This window comes from Falco rusticolus, chromosome 18, assembly GCF_015220075.1.
Source record: "Falco rusticolus isolate bFalRus1 chromosome 18, bFalRus1.pri, whole genome shotgun sequence".
In the NCBI taxonomy this organism is placed as follows: domain Eukaryota; kingdom Metazoa; phylum Chordata; class Aves; order Falconiformes; family Falconidae; genus Falco; species Falco rusticolus.
In genome coordinates this window covers 1,319,112-1,337,383 of record NC_051204.1, presented here as the reverse complement: position 1 = coordinate 1,337,383, position 18,272 = coordinate 1,319,112, and the positions used below count along the sequence as shown (strand labels likewise).

At 43.4% G+C, this 18,272-nt stretch overlaps 1 long non-coding RNA gene across 1 annotated transcript; it reads left to right on the top strand.

Annotated features, from left to right (window-relative positions):
• The first annotated feature begins 429 nt into the window (after nucleotides 1–429).
• LOC119159099 lies at nucleotides 430–7,148 on the top strand. The gene is made up of 2 exons (XR_005108029.1): nucleotides 430–1,990; nucleotides 4,809–7,148. It is a non-coding gene; the product is annotated as an uncharacterized LOC119159099 (long non-coding RNA).
• Nucleotides 7,149–18,272: the final 11,124 nt, after the last annotated feature.

The following is an 18,272-nucleotide window of genomic DNA, read 5'->3' as shown; positions in this document are numbered from 1 at the left end:
AGAGGGAAGGCAACACCTCCGAGGCAGGCAATTAGGACACTCTAAAATTAGTCATTGGCAGGTGTGCTGCCCGCCAGCCCCTGGATTGTGAACTGGTGGTAAGGGTTTTCAGGAGGCACATGGGGTTTGTTTCCAGAAGTGTCTAAGTCTAAGAAGTGCAGCACAGCACACCTAGACTCCGGGGTGGGCTTCACCCGAAAAATCTGAGTCAGCCTGGGGTCCTGGCGTCACCTGAGGCTCTGTGTAGCTCTGATGCGCTCATTGAGTGCTAGTAGGTCGAAATTGGGTCAGATGCTTGGTGACCTGAAGCGCCCTGTTCCCTTGAATATAAAAAGAAGGCTGGGGCAGCGAGCTGAACTGCAGTGACCACATCACATCTGATGTTAGATGAGCAGAATCCTGCCCTAAGAGGCTAATTCCCTTGATTTTGCCTGCACTGATAGGTAAAAGCAGACCTAAGCAGCTTAGGACTTGCTCATCATCTGCACAGAGTACTTTGAGCCCTGCACTGAGATCGCCCCAGCATCCACAGTGTGCAGGAAGCACTCAAATAGTTTTGGGAGCATCACGGTACGGGCAGTGCAGAAGCTGTTGTGCTCGGCTCTGCTAAAGACACACTGGCTGTTTCGTCTACAAGCTGTAGCAAGCCTTGTGTACGGAAAGGGTGAGGAGCCCGCTGCGCTGAGCCCGCTCCTTATCACTCGGATGGAACGCAGCAGTGTTTGCGAAGGGGAGGATTCAGTGTTAAATGTTCAGGAAGAAGAAAGCGCTCGGTGGCTGCAGCGTATCAAAGCCGGGCTCCTCCGTGCCGCAGGCTGTACGGGCTGACCGGTGGACACTGCCTTTTTGAAGCAAATTGCAGTTGGCAGCTGTTTGCATTTTACCCCGTGGTAAAAACCGCTACTCTGAAAAGAACCAGTTTGTGCAAAACGAGTAACCACAAGATCTTTGTTTCCTCGTTCCCAGAATCCAGGCATAAGCCTGACTCAGAAGTTATTAATCTTCACTGGATGAAGATGGAATGCAATGTTCTGTGAACACGGTGTCTGCTTAGTAAGTAATTTTGTTCAGGAATGATCACAAATATGCTAGGTACTCTTCACTTGGGATGGCTATTGGCCATATCATGTGTAGCTCATGATTAATAATTATTTTTAATTGATGCATTTAGTACCTAGCTTGCAAGGACCAATTTGGAGACGAGTGAGCAGAGCCGCGCACGTAGCTCAGGTTTCCCGTGATGGACAATACCCAGCACAGTGTGAGCAAGCAGCAGAGGGGCTATTAAGTGCCTTAAAACTTGCAAAATTATACCCTCTCATCACACACAGTAAAAAGAATTATAGCTTATTAAGTAATATATTTCAAGTTTATGTGGAATCGAGAAGTTAGTAAATGTGTTGATCGGACAAGAATCCAGAAGGTTCATGTACAAATCTGAGCATAGCTTAGAAGAGTTTATACAGCAGATTTGTACCGATCCGTTTTTTGCTGAGCTGCAGATCCCCCACGCTTCTCGCTGTACAGTACAGTGAAGCCTTTGGGCTCCTTCCCATCTTTGCTTCCAAAGAGCAGCCGTATTTTCTAGATGTTTCACATGAATTCAACCCGGTGCCTTTGTCTGTCAGCATTCAAATCCAGATCTGAGTAACTAGTTTTCTCCTGCCTTCATCCCCCGCCTCTAAAACAAAGGAAACCCCCGGCTATGTTGAGGCCATGCTAATTAAAGGAAGAGAACATTAAATACAAGAACTTGACGGAACGTTCATCCCACTCGAGCTGAAGGCAATGCACTCGGTGGGTTGTTGTCATGTGCATTCAATCAACAGATGTCAAAGCGCGCTCTGAACCTCCTGGCTGTAAGATGGATCGTGTACAGGATCGTGTCGCTTCATAAGCTCAAGCTCTAATCAGAAGAAAGCTCAGAAGCAAAGAATGTCAGCGTTGTATGTGATGCCAAAGACGCAGGAAAGGAACCACAGGCATCTCCGTAAGTTGTGATTTTAGAGGTTGAAGGAGGTCAGTTAACCCCTCGACTTACTAGCCGACTGTTTCCAATTAGGTGAGGCACTTTTAGGACATAATCAATAGAAATGTCATGTTGACTTCACTGCCAGTTACCTTGACCTACGGTCTTTTAAAGTAATGAGCAGTCAGCGTTTGGACGTTTTCAAGACATCAGTAGGGCTACAAAAAGGACTGTGCACTATAAACACGCTTGTTTGGGCTTTAATTAAAGTAGGAGAAAAGTAGGGGTATAAAAAACAACGAAAAGGGTATTCAGTAGAAAGGCTTCTTGGTGGAATTCCAACAGCATGAGAGTTTTACCTGGTTTTCTGAGTCAGGATCTGTAAATGAAGAAAAAAGGGTGTTTTAGAATACCTCTCTCCATCAACAAGAAAAATGCTGAGCAAGATGAAATGTCGTTGCTTTCTCCTCGGCTTGGAAGCAGAGAGCAATCCCTGAATAATTATTTTGAGTGCCAATTATCGGCGCTGCCAGCCTGCTGCTCTGCGCTCAGGGGCACCTGTGCAAGCCCTGCTGCACTCGGCTTTGCTGCCCATCCGAGGATACAACAGCTTGTAAAAAAAAAATAAATAACAATGGGTATTGACATAACCCCCAGATTTATCGTCTGAATTACCGGGGGTGAGCAGGGCGAGGCGGAAAGGTGCTCAGCACCACCGGAGCGCTGTGGGAACCACTTGTGCCCAGGGCCTCAGCAGCTTTTTTCCTGGAATGGGGATGCTGTCGTTCTTCCCATGCTGTTGTTAAGTTTTAGTTTTTTAAATTCATTGAAAACCTTTTCAAGCCGCTGGTTGGGAATCAGGCGAAACCTGTGAGGTCCTGCTGATCGCCTCGGGGGTTATTTATGGGGCACTGGAAACGCCGTTTGCTTTTTGAAGGGGCTGTCAGTTCGGTCGCGCTCCCGGCACTGTTTAGCTCTTCGGGATTATATAAGAAGTTAATTTAGTCGGTTCAACAAGATAACTAGCAGATGTACGTCTCCTCTCTGCTGGCATCGTGGCCATATGGGGGATAATGTAAGGTGCAGAAAGGATGCAGGGAGGCTCCCTAGAAGTGATGCTATCACTAATTAATTGAAATGCCTGAGTCAAAGCATGACTTTATATTCTAAGGAGCATGTCAGCAGAAGCACGTCACTTGGTTCTGAGTGCTTGGGGCTGCTCAGACCAGGGCAGCGGCCCTGGGGGTGGCAGGTGAGCCCTGGGGGGTGGCAGGCGAGCTCGGGGGGGGGGTGGCAGGCGAGCCCTGGGGGTGGCAGGTGAGCCCTGGGGGGTGGCAGGCGAGCTCGGGGGGGGGTGGCAGGTGAGCCCTGGGGGTGGCAGGCGAGCCCTGGGGGTGGCAGGCGAGCCCTGGGGGTGGCAGGTGAGCTCGGGGGGGGGGTGGCAGGCGAGCCCTGGGGGTGGCAGGCAATAGCTGGGGGGTGGCAGGTGAGCCGCTGGCGATGCAGGCGAGCTGTGGGGGTGGGATGCCTCCCTGCAATGAGCCCAGCAGTGCCTTGGTGTGACTGCAGCCCCAGCCCAGAGCCCTCTGCACCCCCTGCGGGGACCAGCCCAACAAAGAACCTGCTGCAGCTGAAAGAGCTTTGCCACGAGAATATTAACTGTGCTGTAAACACAAGATCTGGAGTCCTCCTCTAGAATGAAACAACTCATTTGGCATTTAGCATTGTTCCCAGGTGTTACAAGTTTTTTAAATCCTGTTTATACGTCATGTTTTTCCTGTAAGTGGCATGCTGGAATTCAGAGAAACCTTTCTTCTTGCAGCATCATCATGATTTCATACCTTGTCACCAGCTCCTGGGTAAACAGACCTGCAAGACAACAAGCCCCTGCCATTCACCGCTAAAGTGTGTGTTTAAAATAGCATTCTCATTTTTCTGTTCCCTAATCCTGGACGATTAATTGCAATAGGACCTAGAAGGTGAAGGCAAAGTGGCTGGCTTGGCCAAGGAAGGCAATTGCACATCTCTGGAGAATATTAACATACTAAGGTTAATAAATAACTTACCAGAGAAAGTTTCCTTACCCTTTTATTTCCATTTTATTTCTACCTTTGAGAGAAATGCAAGTCCGTCCTGTTGGCTGAGGGACAAGAATCCCCGTGCTGTAATGCAATTCAGCAAGCACTGACATCAGAAATGGGAGTTAATCTCTTCTCAGTCTACACAGCTTATCTGAATATGAAGTTTACTTTGTTTGAATACTTGTTACAAAATCAGAGTTGAGACAAAATTATCTTTGGAACAGAAAATGGATAAAATATCTCGGTTTCACTTTGAGGTCAAAGTCAAGGTTGTGGCTAGAAACTTCGGAGGCAATTGTTTTACAGTTACAAGAACAAATGTAAACTGAGTTACTGGCAGATTAGGACTGAACGATCCCTCACTTGCCGGGTGATACGTATCAATAAGCAAGTGAGTTCAAGTAAGTATCTTAACTACCTTTAAAAATTGTTCTTTCCTTCTCATTAATTGATTTAAACCCCTCACTGCTCACAGGAGGTGTTCCAGGGGAGGTATGGCTATGAACTTCAGTCCTGTGGGACTGCAGAAGATTTTATTTATTGTGACTAATGGTCACATTTAGGAAGAAGCCGCAAGGCGACATGGAGCTGGAAGGGTGGGAGAAGGGGCCACAGGCTGAAACTTCTCATTGAAGAGCAAAGGCTGTTTCAGACTGCTGAAGACATATTTTTTTAATCAGTAGTACTAGCACCTCTTTAAAATTCCTGTCTGGAATGTTTCACTAAGGTAAGAAAAAACAGGGGATTTTTTTTCCCAGCGGGTCAGTAGGAGCCCCGGGTTCCTTCTGCTGCCCTTGGGAGCTCGGCAGTGGCCACCTACAAACCCAGCGGCTCCACGTGGTTCTGGACCGTGAAGCCTGAAGCAGCAGAAGCGAACGCAGGAAGGTCTCTGAGGACCAGGCTTCACCTGCTGGTTGTGGAGACAGGGAACACAGTGTGGAAAACTGCTTCGGCTCCTCCTGGATATTCCACGTAGAGATGCTCTTTGACATCACAGCCCAGCTGCATGAGTAAGCACTTGATTTTCAAACCCGCAGAATCCAAGATGATTTTGCAAGGAAAAGCAAGGCATTTTCCTTACAGTTTGTGATTACAGCTTAAAAAATAATGTACACATGTCAACGTCTCGCTGTTGGTGTTTTGCTTTTAAAACTGGAGGGTTATGCAGAATTTCCTGATCAGCTCAAAGGAAACACAACACAGTGACTTTGTTAAAGCAAAATTAGATGAAAACAAAAGCCTTATAAATGAATAAAGTCTTTAACAAGATGCCAGCCGCCTTTTCAGATGTTCCAGAAAAAGCTCATAAATGCTGGTAAAGGCAATTTAACATCTTAGTGAATCAAATAATCAACGCGTAACAAATCAAGTTTTACTGCAATAGACTTTTTAAGAATTAAAGGACTCAAGCCCAACAGCTAGAACTTGGTACACTGTGGGGTTTTTTCCTCTTTTCTTTCATTGCTCATTGATTTTGTGGGGAACTTCAATTAAATATCTTTGTACACTTGATATCATGTAAATTTTCCTAGTTTCTGAAACTCACATTTCCTGATTTTTTTTCCCTCCCACTTTTTGATGTTTAATGCGTGTCTTTTATATCTAAGTCTCTCTTGGCAATTAATGAGATCTTGCATATTTAATGAGAACAATTAAACAAGAATTTTTTAAAAGAGAGTTTTAAGCTCCGAAGCTTACTTTCATTTTCCTTTGCTTTAGGTTGCCTTGAGCACTAGGAGAAAGGCAACTAACATTAATAAAGCTTTCCCATTTTAATACTGATCAGACATACGATTTAATATAGCTAGATAAAGCAAAAAGAATGCTTTTTTTAAAAAAACCCAACAAACCAAAAACATGGAAATGCTTAAAAACAAAACAAGTGAGGAAATTACTTTAATACTCAACATACGGTAAAACTTTGGATTACTCTCAATATGAAAATGACTTGTAAACAGACATGACTGTCTGGTTTGCCATTAGATTTTACTCATCTATATTTACTTTCACTTTTAAAAGACTTGTTTCATTTAAGCTGCTAGTCCTAAACCGGGAAAATCTATGGTTGTAGCTTACTTTTTATGATGCCTGATCATTTTTTAAGCTGTAGGCTTCTAAAATAATATTTATACATGGGGGGAAATCTACCAGACCCTCAGAGATTTATATGGCTTTGTGATTGTGTACTAATAACAAACTTTCAGAAGTATGAATGAACTCAAACCTGGGAGTGATGCACTCTTCTGAGATACATGTGGGGGAGAGCTTGGCATCTGGACACCGTGTTTTTCCTTTCCGACTCCAATCCAAACTTTGAAAGAGGCGAGATGCCCGAACACGGTATCTGGCTGATGCAACCTGTGAGGTCATTTCAGCTGAAGGTCTCCTGCCTCTTGGTCACGGGATGGCACCTGGAGTGTGGGAAAGCCTCTGTCATCCCTTTGAACCTAGACTGGCGCTGCGGGGGTGGGCAGGATGTTTTTTCCAAGCCTGAAGGTCTCCCATAGCTGGAGGCTCACGCGTTTCGCTTGCTGTTCCCCATCCAAAGCATATTAAGGTGGACATGTGTGGGAGGGAAGGTTCAGCAACACAAGCAGCCCAAAAGCGAAGAGCATCGATGGTAAATGTTTAAAAAACTAGGATCAAAGACTCATTAATTGTCCATCACTGACGCAGCACATCCTACCTCTGTGCCACCTTTGGGGCACAGCTCATTGATTTGCGCTGCTGTGATCCGTGTACATCAAGTGGGCTGACTCAGCTATCAAAAAGCGCATGTACTTCAAAAATAAATGAATGTACATGATTCCGTATCAAAATATTTGAATGACTAACTAATGAATGATTGTGAAAAGCTTCACTGAACTGCTCCCATGGGTCTCTCTTCGAATTCAGTATTCTCTCCGAAGTGTCTGTGTGGAAGTGGTTTCTCTTTCATGTTTGCCTGTTGCTGATAGACGGCTTTATGAGGGTTTTTAACAAGGCCATCTGCAACCTCTGACTGCTGCAGCATTGTAGCGTTCGGCACTAAAGCGGTACCTTCAACTCCCCAAAGTTTTAGGAAAATGATGGCAAATAAAAAATTTCAGCACTTTGTACTATTTGTCCTGCTTGCAGTAGATGTCCCGTCAGATGAGCTTGGCGATGTTACAGGAGAGGGAGTTAGACTCATTTACAGCACATTTGGCCATATAATGCTGGGCCATTAACAGATAATTAAGGTTGCTCAGAAACCAGACTCATTCTAGCTGTAATTCTGTCCTGCCCCACCACTCCAGAGATCCCCCGCCAGGAGCAGATGCCATACCCAGTCCTCCCAACTGTTACACCAGTTGTATCTCCCACCTGAACCCAGATTTTCAGAAGTTGAGATTTTTGCCAGTGGGTTTGCGGGTGATTTTAGGGGATGCTCTTTGATTCCACTTTTACAGTAGCCAGCATGAATCACTCGGAATGTGATCTGTCTGCTCCGCTTCGTGGCTGCAATATAAAGCTGTATTACAGAGTCATGTCTTTAGAGACAACAGTCTCGACAACAAGGCTCGTGTGACTGGTTTAAGTCACCTTTCACAAGGTAAGATGAACCATATCTAGATATTTCTGTGTCTCAGCTTGCCTTTTTCTCTGCACAGACCGTAATGAAACTGTGACCAAACGATGCTGACTTTGTACCAGGGGTGTCTAAAATGAGCAGGGATTAATCCCCCTTCTTTTGCCCGATTTTTGGAAGTGCTGAATTCTTTGCTGACTTCAGCTGGCACTGTGTGGGGCTGCGTTCAGCTTTCTGAATGGCAAACAGAAAGTTTTTGAAATTATTTATTATAGTCCAAATGAGAGGTAGCTTGTGGAAATGCCAGGTCCTGATGCACCACAGGCAGGTGCTATATTTGAAAGTTACTATTTTACATTTTGTTTTCTCAACTGGACTGATGGTTTGTCAGGAGAAAACTGTGTGGTTGCTTGGTTCTTTGGTTTTTCTTGAGTTGTTTTCTCTTGTCTTGTTTTTAATGATGTTCAGCCCTAACTAAGCCAGAAATACCCACTAACTGTAAGGGTAAACATATCATAAGAACAACAATAAAAGAAAAAGAATTATTCTTATCATTATAAGTCAGTATTATTTTAGACTGGACATTTCAAAATGGCAAGACTAGAAAGGAATCGCAAGAATTCAGCATCTCATAGTCTGGGTTCTAATTAAAATCCCTCCCAACCTCCAGACAGTCAGGACTGAAAATTACTGTTCCTGCAGTTTCAAGATGAGTGATGAAAGACTTCAGACAAACCACAAGCAACCACTGGATCAGTTGATGTGACCTTTTTTTAGATCAGCTCAACTATAGTCATAATGCCCCAGTGAAAAGATGTTCTATGAATTTAAAAACATCAGAAATGTCATTCCAGAGAGCTTTGCAGGGTACAGAACACAGTCTCCATTTCATGTCGAGTTTGCCTGACGGTTAGCTGGAAAGTTTCATCTGCGGCTTTGCAATTCGTGACAAGCTCAGACAAGGGAAGCGTGTTTTAATTTGACATGTCCATAGTGCTGACCCACTGACTTGGTCACAAGTGATAGCATCGCAGATGTATTTCAACTCCTCCTGTCTGCATGCCTGGGACGAGCGGAATAATGAAGTGTCTCTCAAGATGATGGAAGCAGTATTTACCTACAGCCGAGCAAACCTTTCACATGGGTTGAGATGCTTACCATAAGGAGGAGTGCTGGCAAAAAGGCCTCATTAAAACCCTCATTTTCACCCTTAGTTTAATTAAAATTCCCTAATGCATCGCTGCCAAACCCATAGGAAGGAGCTGGTGACTAGCTGACATCAACTAGAGAAGCTGGTAGGGATAGGTCTGTACTCATTTCAATTAGCACTGCTGAAAAAGTCGTTACAGTTCTCGTTCCTCAGTCATCCCAGGTGCATTTACCAGGTGTATAATCCTATACAATCCCAAAAGTTGCTTGGGGTCTCTTCTAAAAACAATGTTTACTGCTATGACTGGTGAGCAGGGTGAGCACAGGTGACTTTTGTTAAGCTGCCAAAACCACAGTGAAGTTCATTTAACTAATTGGAAGGCAACGAGGAAATTAATTACCTTGCATTAGGATGTTGGGCAGGATATGGGGACCAGGTGTGACTGCAGCCTGCACCAGTGAGGACGCTGCACGACAGAAGTTTACCTGCTGGGTTTTGAAAAGAAAGGTCTGCTTGGAAAGCCTTTGCTGTTCTGTGTGGATTGAGGTGTGTGACAACAAAAGAGGACCGCTGAGCCCCTGTAACTCTCTGAAGAAAGCCGTGTGGATGGGACGTAACTACAAGGTAACTAGAAATGCTGTTATTTTTGCTATTCTTTTTATGTTTTTTCTGGTAACCAGTTTGTAGTTTAGCCTCGTGGGTTCTGCAAATTTGGATGTGTAAAGGTGATGCAGTCCAAGAGAGAGCCCTGAATCTATTAGTTTGCACTGTGCCTGTATGTAAAACACAAATTGCATCTTCCCTTTTGGCGATACCTGGTGCTAAACTGCACGAAGATGCTAGAACTGACTGCAGGCTTAGGCAACACTGCAGCAGGGATAGGCTGTACAGCTATTTATCCCTGTGTGTAATTGACCTCTCTTCTCTTCCATGCCTAAAAAGCAGGTGCTCCACGGTTACACGCTAAGCACGTGGGTGAGGAGTGTGGTGCAGCCTGAGCGGCAGCTGGGGTCTTCATGGAAAGCCATGACCAAAGTGACAGCCCTGCTGTTGTGGGGCATGTGAGTGACACTTGGTTATGGATGCGTATGTGTGTTCCTGTCACAGCTCGGTGTGTGGGACGTGATTTTGTGTTCTATGCCTAGTACTGTCGTGGGACTGGAGCCTCGAGAGAGAGGTGAGGAGGGAGGGGATGCCCAGGGTAACTTACTGTGATGCTGTTTCTGTCCGTGTCTGTGAGGCCTTCGGGAAGAAGGAAGCTGCACGTGAGCCGTGTTCAGCCAAAAAGCCTGTGGGTTGGGTATCTGGTTCACTGAATGCAATCCACATATTAACTCTGGATCCTTTTCACAATTAATTTTGTGTGTGATAATAATCTTCCTTACTAGCAGTGCTTGCGGCTGTTGGCCTATTACGAGAGTTCGGCATCCTCAGAAGGGAGGGAGGATGCCGAGGGAGCTCTCTTAGAGTTTTAGTCCTGGCCTGCAAAAATGCAGGGTTGCCAGTTTTACTGAGAAAGCATCCTGTTAAAAAGGAAAAAATGAAGGTTTTGAACACGGGGAACTGACAAAAGATCAATATCTGGTCTGGCCTCAGTTATAAAATCGAGCATGGAATGTAACGCTGTATGAGTACAATATCTGACCAGAACAGAACTCAGCAAATCCCAGCAGAGAAATGGGTCTAGTCCAGTGAATATTAGTGAAGATTGGGGTAGTTCACCAGGAAGAAAGCAAACGTGAAGCACCGATTTGACACGAGCACTGGCAAATACCAAGCAGCAATTAAAAGGTGGGGGGGAAAAAAGATGGTGCAATTAAAACTACAGCTGTAGTATCTAGAACTGCAGGGGGTGCGTGTGGTTTTTGGGAGGAGGTGGCTGCTTTCTTTTTTAATCTAGATCAACTACAACGTAGATAATAATCGCTAATATGAAAAACAAGCAGTGAGTTTTCTGCATTCCTAGATGGAAGGTCTCTAAGGAAAATTCTGGCACGGTGGGGAACCAGGTACAGAATGAGATGGTGTTAAGCTTTCCTAAAACAGATCATGAAATGGGGCTGAACTGCCTCTAAAAGTGTCAATTCTTGGTGAGATACGGCAAGAGATCTTGACCACCTGTAGGTACTGAAGATTTTATGGCACTTGTAACTGTCATAAAATAAAATGCAGCATCCTGGCCGTGTTCCACTGGGGGTAATTGATTTTGCCTCCCCACATTTCCACTCCATAGTTCTAAATGAATACTTTTTTTAAAAATGGTGAATCTAATCAACCCTCAGGACAAAACATTTATTTTGTCTTCCTCTTGACAAACAAGTGTTTTGTTTGCATTTTGCCTCTGTAATTAAAGTGCCAGCTGCCAACAGTGAAATGAACTATAGAAATTAATAATTATTTCCCCTGTAAATACAGTGTATGATATTGCTGGCGGGGAAAAGTAGCCCCCATTCCAAGCCAGAGATGGCTGTGTTCCACTGATTAGAGACAAAAAAAATTACATGTATACGTAAGTGCATTTGTGTCAGGCAGAGAGGGAGAATGGCAGGGAGGAGGGGAGGGGTTTTTGTACGTGCGGGCTTGCAGAATGCAAGTGCTGGATGCTGAATGTAATCCAAGCTTGATAAAAGTGTGCTAATAGTGTCCCTGAGAAGTACCATCACCTTTTTAAAAATTACAAGTAGGAAGAGGCAGGACCAGCCAGCTTGTGAGTGGAAGCAGCATCGCCCTTAACCTCGAATTCATCCTACTGCACAGGGCTTTTATCAAAGCAACTTTTTTTGTGTTGTTCGGGGGTTTTTTGTTTAGGTGGTTTAGGGGTGGTGGTGTAACCAGGTTAGCATATTCTTTGTGATATAGTATTCTATGCTTTAGCATGTTTATAAACTCTCCTCAAATTGTTCTTTTAGCTGTTGCATCTCTCCATCTTTTCCCCTTAAATTTCTATATTCCTTTTGGACGTCTCAGGCCACGATGATATTTTCCTTTAGGCTTTCAATGAGTGCCTGGCAATCTCAGCCTAAGTAAAAGGCTTTCTGTTCATATGTATTTTATAGTATAGCGGCAAATCAATCACCTAGAAAATGGTTTGCTGGTGAACGCTTCTGTCAGAGCATTCTGGGAAATAATTTACTTTTTTTTTTATGAGTAAGTAAGGCCTGAAGGCATGCAGATGGGGAAATATACACTGTTTACTGCAAATAATTTGAGAAAGATGCTTCTTCCAGATTGTGCATCTTCTCCTTGTTGATAGGAAAGACTCTGGCACATTGAATTATTTATTTAGATGAGTAGAAATGCTGAAAAGGGCACCTAACCATATGTTTTAGAAGCTTCTGGCATCACTAGGAATGCATCACAAATAATACCCTAAAAGTACAGCAGTATAATAAGATATAAAACACCTCAAGAAAGAAACACAACCTATAATCTTAATTACTCTAAATACTCTAGCAATTATTCACTCTTGCAATTCATCCCAGTTTTAAAATGCCTGGGGGGCGGGAAATGAGCATTGCAGTTTCTCCTGGTGTGGAACATGTGAGCACCGAGCGCCGAATTATCAAACTCTGCTCCGATACAGGCGTCTGTTCAAGTGCTGCAAAGTACTCGAAAAGCTTCAAAACGGGACGGTGTGCACGTAGCTCGCGTGCAAGCCTTCCTCCTTGCCTGCTAGTGCTAGAAAGGCTGTGCAGAAGCGGGGGCTGAAACTCCTACCAGGCACTCTGAGGAGAGCCAAGACATTTGCAAGACTTCTGGAGAAGGCAACTTCTACTGCCGTTTGCTAAAAGCCATTGTTGTAACACCTTATTTACTTCCAGCTTGCACAGTGGGGTCCTGGCCATGACTTGAACTCCCTAAGGTCGTGGAAACTTGTCAGTAACAATGAAGTAATAGAATTTTTGCATTAAAATGCAAGAACAGTGTTTTGAAATCTTACCAAGAAGATTTTTCTTCGGTTGCTGAGCATGTTGGTCTCTCCTCAGCGCTCGCATCACCTTCGAATGAAATCAACACATCTGGCTTTGGTGAGATTGATTTCTCGGAAAACAGTATTCTTGGCTAGCGCTAAAAACGGAGGGTCTCTATTTCAATATTTCAATCCTTTATTCCTGTATTTCTTTAAAATTCCATGTTCATTTAATGAAAGAACAAAAGCCTGACAGGAAGATGTTAGATTCTTCATCCCTCAGTTTGCTAAACTCTGCATCTTGCATAATGTTGTGAGGGAGAAACAATGAAACCCTTGGCTGCTTTCCCTGGATCTGCTGCGCTCCCGCTATGTTGTATCTACACAATGACCAGGAATTTCTTCCATTGCCGCGCTTAATTACAGGTTCTCTCTATGCAAAGCCTCCATATACTGGGCAGTTCTGGGAAATGCTCTGGGATTATACAATCTGAGCCTAAAATGAATAAAGTCTCTTTACATTTCTTGAAATCTGCATAAGTAAGCATATCTCTTCCTCACAGTTTAGCGGGTTTCGGTTGATGTTGACATTTCACTACACATTGAAATATTGCAAGGCAGCAATATCAAAATAGGATTATGGGCTCTTATCTGAAGAGAGGCAGTTTCTTAGCCATGACTGCCGGTGATTTGTGCAATATGCATTCGTGTTAAAATTGTCCACATCAATTATCAGGTTCTGCTTGCAAAGCTCACAGGTCTTCACAGCCTCCAGATCAGCCCCTGCAAATAAGGCAAAAAATGAAGTCTTTAACCTTAAACTACATCATGCCTGTTTTAAAATTGGAATGCGGAAACTTTTTATTTTAAAGCAGTCTTCTACAGATTGCAATCTTTTTATTGGAATCTTCTACAGTCTTTTTATTGGAATCTTTTGAAACCACAGTATTTTTAATATTAAACTCATGTAATAGTAGGGATAATTAAGATAATATTCTGTTAAATTCTGGGTGGTATATGACTGCGCTGGATTTTTTGGTTTTGCTTTTAAATGACAAAATCTGTAGCTTTGATGGAATAAGACTGCAGGGATCATGAGCCACACCGATGTAAAATGCAATAATGGACTCATACATAAACCTCTGTCGAAGGCCTCATCGGTACCAACAAAGCCAAGGAATTGCCTGGAATTGTTTACTTGTGTCTTCTCATTAATTTTAAGACAACAATGAATTTCATTGGCGTGCCGTAAAACAAATGTATATACCCCCACGCTATAAACTGATTCTTTCCCCCTTTTCTTCTAAAGGAAAACATGGACCAAAAACTTCTCGGGAGGAAAAAGCCCCACTTCCCATGTGTGCAAATGGTCTGCTTAAAAAATCCCAACAAACAAAGCAAAAAAAAACCCAAACCCAAAGAAAGAAACCCTCCCCACACACTTTGCTGACCAGAAGCAAAAGTTCTGCGTGCTGAGATTGCTCCCTCATCAAATGTGCTTCTCGGGACGAGGTTCCCCTTGGTTCTTCCATTGCTGAATGTCCCACCACCTCTCCTCTTGCTCTGGCTCCCAAGCCACCGGAGGAATTCTCTGACCAGGATCGTGTCCCTGTGTGCTGTCAGCCAGCATGGAGGGGAAACTGAAATTATTCTGTGAGGACGGGATTTGGGGAAGGTTTGGGAAATGTGAATCACTTCCCCAAGCTGGGGGCAAGCCAGGAATTTAAATGAACAAGGCCTGGCGATGAGCCAAGTACACCGGATCTCACTGGTACATCATCTGCCTTTTAAGACTGAAGAAACAAAGCTGGCGAAAGCTGTTCTCGTCCCACGTACAGGATCGGCATTTTACACAATCTACACTATGTTAGGGTGTGTGTATATATCATATACCTACTTAGATCCTTTCTGGAGGTTAAATCTCTTATTATTATCTGCTGGTATTTGTTTTGGGTGTTTTGTGGGGTTTTTTGTTTTGTTTTTTAATTTGTATTTTTAAGTGCTTACAAGGAGTAAATTGAAAATTATACAACTCACTCAGGAACTTCAGAAGTCACAGTATACATGAGTGATTATGAACACTGCAGAATGCATCTTGAAAAAATAAAACCAACAAACCAAATAACTTGTGTTGTGATTACCTTCAATCTCTTGATAAAGAGAGGGTCCATATGGTGAAAATGCACCTATAATCTAAACTTGCAGTGATGTAACATTGCTGATAATCTTCGTTTAGAATGGAACTAGAAACGGCGCAGTGACGATAGTTGCTTAGGAGGGGAAAAAAAAAAAAAAAAAGCATGCTGACATAAGTCAGGGTGAAATCAAAGAATAATCAACAGGCCTCCAGATGGGAGTTGCCTTCCTGAACGCTAAAATTCATCCTGCTCATATTCCTTCTCCGCTCCCCAACTGAAGTCTTCCAACACTCGCATTTTATCTTTTTTGTCATTCAAACATTTCTCATACCTATTAGTCTTACATGTGTGGTTTATGATCCCAGCAAAATTTGATGTTCACCTGATACTATAATTGCTGTAGATTGGCTCATTAAATCTTTCAGCACTTAATAGCAAAGATCTTCTTTTAATCTAAGCCAAGCGCTAGAAAACGGTTTTGGTGATCTGCTTACTACACACCAGTAGCCTCATCAAAGACATGAATATCTACTGTTATTTCTCTGAGAATGCTTGTGCTACAGAAAAATACTACCACGGTGATCGAGCTAGGAGTTAAATGTGTCTTTTGAGTAAATTTAAAGACTTCATCTTGTTCAACTCCATTAATACAGGGGAGTTAGCCAAGAGGTTAACCTGGCAGAAGCGTCTCAACAGAACGTTTTCTGTCTTGTGGGTCTCGCTCTCACCTGACTTTATTTTAGCTTTAAGCTGTTTTTTTAGCTGTTCCTGATGAACAAACTGCGGGCTTCCCACACAGCCACGTGGCTCTGGCAGTGGGTTGGTAGGAGAACCTCCAGCAATCTGACAGATACGCTGCTGATCTTCCTCTTCTGAGTCTTCTGCCAGGAGACTATTAAGACATAACAGAAGAAATCAAAACGCTGCCCTTGGCGCAGGCTACAGCTGAATAGCGGTCCGTGTCTTTGCACTGCTGCTCTAGCGTTCGGGGAGATTTTACTAAGGACCTTTATCATGTGGGAGTGACCTGGAAGTAAAATATCCAACAATTTAGAGTTAGGATGTACCTTAAAGCTGATAAATGTTCAAAGGGAAAACCTTATAGTCTCTAAATCCCCTTTCTGCTTTTGTGTAATCCAGATCTGCTGAGAATCCCCGAGCCATGGTGTGTTTGGGTGAATGCTGCCTGCAAGCATGACAGGAGGGATCTGCTGAATCCTCTCCCCTCTCGGCTGCATTGGTATCGCATCAGTTTGGAATATTTGTCCAGAGTGGCTTGCTTTCTAAAAACCTTTCCAGATTTGTGCTAATGCAGGGGAAGCTCATTTCTGGAAGAGTGATGCTTTAACCAAATGAGAAAAAAAAAAAAGTTATGTTAAAAAAAACATTTTAATGCCTTTGTACTTACAACGGATGGATGGAAACATGCAAAGTATTTACTGATTATGATATAGTGCTTTTTGCATGAAATCTGATGAACAGATTGGGTTCCTATTTAATAAATAGGATACGAAACAACAAAAATGTGGAGCCCTGTATTGGACTATAGATTAACTAATACTGTGAAAGTAAAAACACGAAAATGAAAAAAGCAATTCGTGGCTTTATCACTTCACACGTTCAAACATTAGCCACACGGAGTTACATCTCCATCCCTAACTTTGCCTGCTAATACCCTGAGGGCTGTGTGTATCGCACCTCAGAAAACCAGACTCTTCAAGTTAATGTCACCCGCCGAATGTTGGTTTGGGGTTTGGGTTTTTCACTCCATCCCTTTTTCCATCCCCTTCTAGCCATGCTTTGGTTTGCTGAAATGTTTTGTGTTGAGAAAGAAGGGAAAGGCTTTTGTCTGAAAGCTGGAATAACAGAAGATCTGTTTACCTGCGGAGCTTTCGGTTTCTTTCTACTCTGTCCTTTGGTTATCTTTTCTCCCATTTTCTGGTATCTGTGCCCCTAAATTCCTTGGGCAGGACAGGTACCATTCCTAACACCAACTAACATCACCCGGAGACTGAGGAAACTCCAGAGAAGGGAGGCTTCCTCTTGGCATGGCAGGGAAGATGAACATTTAAAACGTTTCAGTGCAAAATAGGAAAAAACTCTCGATGTTCCTTCCATCTGCAGTGTGACCTCCACGCGGTGCGGCTCCCCTCGCTCTGCATTCCTTCAACTTTGGAAGAGAAGTTGTTGAATTCTGAAACTTCTGTCTAGCTGTCTGCTGTGTCCCCCGGGAGAGCTGACAAACTCTGAAATACCGACAGTTGGTTTATTTGCAATGAAGCTGGGAACAGAAATGTGTTTCCTGATAGCATCTCTGGATCTAATTGCTGAAGCAGTTTCTCGAGACAGAGTGAGCAGCTTGTTGATTGCAATGAGCAGCAGGGAAACCTATTGCTCCTTCATTCTGCCTTTATTTGAAAGTCTGCAGTCAAAGAAATGGCTGTATTTAGACCACTGATAGAAAATAGGACAAGCAAACATTTAAAAATAACTTTGACGAACAAAGCTGCATCTCTTCACTTGAACTTCTGATTATGGCTGGAACATGTGAAGAAGCTGAGCTTAAAGGACTCTGTGCTGGTTAAATTTGATCTATCCCAAAGGGGACAGATTCCTTCTGGAAGAATGAAAGGGCAAGTTCCATGACTGTGCCATTAGCCATGTATACCAGTGCCCAAAGAGCGCCCTTGTGGGTTGTGGTAGGCTCTGTCACATTGAGGAATCTATTTTTTGCCTCCAACTCTGTAACAATAAAACCCACAAATCTCCCTCACGCCTCTGCCCAAGAAAGTTTGGGTAAAGCTTCAGCGGCGTTTATTAGTGTTTAGGAATAAAACAACAGAGTGTGTGCCCTGTAGAGGTAGCGTCATGATGCAAACTCCGTCTTCTTTTTGAGTGGTTTTCATGGCTCTAGTAGAACCAGCTGGAAGTTGCGTGTGAATGATCAGGATGGAGATACAGATGGAAGAATTACTGACTTTTCTTGTATGTTTCCAACTGTATAAGAAGCTTGAAAGAGGAAAAATGTAGCCCTTTCTTTACAAAACAAGCTGAATATCAAAACAACCTATGATAAATACAGAACTTTGAAATCTACACAGCTTGTCACTTAGCTATAGCACTCTTTCTTGCAATTAATAATCTAGCTACCACATGTTTATGTGTAATTCCAGAGTTAGCACCTACATGGATTATACTTCTCACCTTTCATGTTAAATTTTTTCTCTCGATCTGCCAGTGGTCTCTTCACTCGCTCTGTCCTTGCTGGATGGGAGGTCATTGCACTGGTTATTGTATTACTTTGGGTTTGTAAATAAGGCACTGCCAAGAAAGTCAATGGCAGCTGATCATGAAAATACAAGCAATATGAAGATCTGTAGAGGAATGAAGCTGGGTTAATTAATATTGATAACATACAGCTGTGGGCTGGCTTCAGGGGTGGTGGGTTGGCTGATGTAGATAAGGTGCAGCTGT